Consider the following 3,059-nt stretch of genomic DNA (forward strand, 5'->3'; position numbering starts at 1 on the left):
GCGTTTCTGGGTGGAGGACTGCACATGTTTTTTTACTTTCTCTTTTTCCCCTTCTATTTTATTTTCTAAATAACTTGCCATGGACACACATTGCTTTTTAAACAGAAATAATTTTTAAAAAATCAGTAATGGAGAGTATAGTTAAATTGCTAAACAACAGCAACAAGAAAACATTTTTAGAACTTGGCATAGTTGCACTGATACTTAGTAATGGAAAATTGGAATTTAGGTCATAAATATTGCATAATAATGATCTCACTAGTGTACACAGTCAGTCTACAAAGCCCTTTTCATTTTCTAGAAGGGAAGGTTGAGGTGAAGAGAGATTACGTGGCTTAACCAAGGACTGATCACCTTGTGAGTGCAGGGCAGGGTTCATTTCTGGTTTTTCCTCCCAAAATATTTTCCTCCAAAAGCAATGCAGTGCAATGCAATGTGATATGATGTGATGCATTATAAATATGTGAGGGAGATTAAGAGGTACAAACTTCCAGTTGCAAAATAAATGAGTCCCAGACATAAAATGCACAGTGATACATTTCAATAATTATGTAATATCTTTGTGCAGCAACAGATGGTAACTAGACCTTATCATGGTGATTATTTTGAAATGTATAGAACTATTGAGTGGGTCCTTTGTGGTTTTCTGGTGACACGGTTGGTGTGCCATGGCACTGGTGAGGCTGGCAGCAAGGTGGCAGACAGGGAATTTTGGGACACGTCGTGAAGGAGCTTCACAGGTAGGATTCAAGAATAAGAAAGTGAAACACAGGATATGGAAATCTAACCATCTGCAAGCCTTCATGGGGAGTGTTCTTGAGGGACAAGTCTGCATTCTGAAATGAAAATTCAGCAAAATTACAAGAAATTACTATGGAGGGTAAAGAAGGCTCAAACCACACAGGAGTCCCAATTCACAGATTGGTACCCTGATCATCTGAAACATCTCTATTTAGATGAAGAGGAAAGACTCAAGAATCAACTTAGAAAAGTTGACCAGTCTTTGTTAGAACAAGTTGACTGGCCTTTGTCAGAAGAACGAGTTGATCAGCCTTTGCCAGAAGAGCAATGTAATATTGACCAGGCATTGTCTGAAGAACACTGTAGCAATGAGCAATCTCAGCCAGAAACAATGTAGCATAAGAGTAAACTCCATTACTATGCCAAAGAAAAATAAAAGAAAACATCAAATCAAAAAGCACAGGAAGGGGACTCCCCTGGTGGCGCAGTGGTTAGGAATCTGTCTGCCAATGCAGGGGACACGGGTTTGATCCCTGGTCAGGGAACTAAGATCCCACATGCTGCAGAATGGCTAAACCCACGCACCACAACTACAGAGCCTGCGCTCTGGAGCCCGTGAGCCACAAATGCTGAGCCCGCATGCCACAACTACTGAAGCCTGCACACCTAGAGCCCGTGCTCCGCAACGAGAGGGGCCACTGCAATGAGAAGCCCACACGCCACAACGAAGAGTGGCCCTTGCTTGCCGCAACTGGGGAAAGCCCGCACGCAGCAATGAAGACCCAATGCAGCCAAAAATAAATAAATAAAATAAATAAATTTATTAAAAAAAGTTTTTTTTTTAAAGCACAGGAAGAATATGAATGGGTACAAGCTAAGTGTGTTGCTAAGAAACAAGAATTTGAGAGTAGAAAACAAGAGAGAGAAGAAGCTCAAAGGCTCTAAATAAGAAGAAAAAGTGTTCAAAATATTGAGCAAAAAGACTATAAAAGGCCAACCAAACTTGAATTTACAAATGGAGTAGCTTCTTAAAAAAATACAAGAACAAAATTAAGTCAGACATGTCATCCTTAATCAAGGGTTAAAATATCTGCTGTTTACTGAGTTCTCTGTATACGTACTAAACCTCCTAACAATTAACTAAATTTATCGGCAGAAACTGGGTTGTTAAGCTATACTAAATTTAAAATGTCCAAATATTTTTGTTTTTGTAAGAGAAAATTTTCCATGTATGTTCTACATAATATTCTTTTAAAAAAATTTATTTGCATCTGAAGGAAGGTTGGCCTGGAGAACTGAAAGAACCTCCTATTTGAGCGACAGGTTCAAGCATATGATACTTTTGCACCATACGAAATTCAGATGAAATAAAATGTTAAAAAAAATGGAGTTACTACGTTTGTATATGAGGAACTAACATAGTGTTTGTAGATCAATTAACCTTCAAAAGCAAACAAAACAAACTCATAGAAAAAAAGATCAGATTTATGGTTACCAGAGTTAGGGGTGGGTGGAGGGGGAATTGGATGAAGGCAGTCAAAATGTACAAGCTTTCAGTTATAAGGTAAATAAGTACCAGGGATGTAACGTACAACATGATAAACATAATGAGCAGTGCTGTATGTTACATATGAAAGTTGTTAACAGAGTAAATCCTAAGAAAGGGAAATTTTTTTTTTATTTCTTTAATTTTGTATTTATATGCGATGATAAATATTCACTAACTTATTGTGGTCATCATTTCATGATGTATGTAAGTCAAATCGTGATGCTGTACACCTTAAACTTATACAGTGTGGTATGTTAATTATGACTCAATAAAACTGGAAGTAAAAAAAAAAAATGCTCAGGGCTTCCCTGGTGGCTCAGTGGTTGAGAATCTGCCTGCCAGTGCACGGGACACGGGTTCGAGCCCTGGTCTGGAAAGATCCCACATGCCGCGGAGCGACTAGGCCCGTGAGCCACAATTGCTGAGCCTGCACATCTGGAGCCTGTGCTCCGCAACGGGAGGGGCCGCGATAGTGAGAGGCCCGCGCACCGCGATGAAGAGTGGCCCCCACTTGCCGCAACTAGAGAAAGCCCTCGCACAGAAACGAAGACCCAACTCAGCCATAAATAAATAAATAAATAAATAAATAAATAAATAAATAAATAAAATTTAAAAAAAAATGCTCACATAAAGTACCTAGAACAGTGCTTGCCACATAGCAGGTGCTAAATCAGTGTTAGCTATTTCAGGCCCCCAAAAAAAGTCCAGTATTTCCCACTCTGCTAGGCCTTACAGGGAAGAAAAAAAAGAACACAGCCTAAGTGTGAGA

General features: G+C 39.3%; 1 pseudogene; it reads left to right on the forward strand.

Annotated features, from left to right (window-relative positions):
• Positions 1 to 668: 668 nt before the first annotated feature.
• On the forward strand, positions 669 to 1,795 carry LOC118896306 (annotated as a pseudogene).
• Positions 1,796 to 3,059: the final 1,264 nt, after the last annotated feature.

This window comes from Balaenoptera musculus, chromosome 6 (genome assembly GCF_009873245.2).
Source record: "Balaenoptera musculus isolate JJ_BM4_2016_0621 chromosome 6, mBalMus1.pri.v3, whole genome shotgun sequence".
Classification (NCBI taxonomy): domain Eukaryota; kingdom Metazoa; phylum Chordata; class Mammalia; order Artiodactyla; family Balaenopteridae; genus Balaenoptera; species Balaenoptera musculus.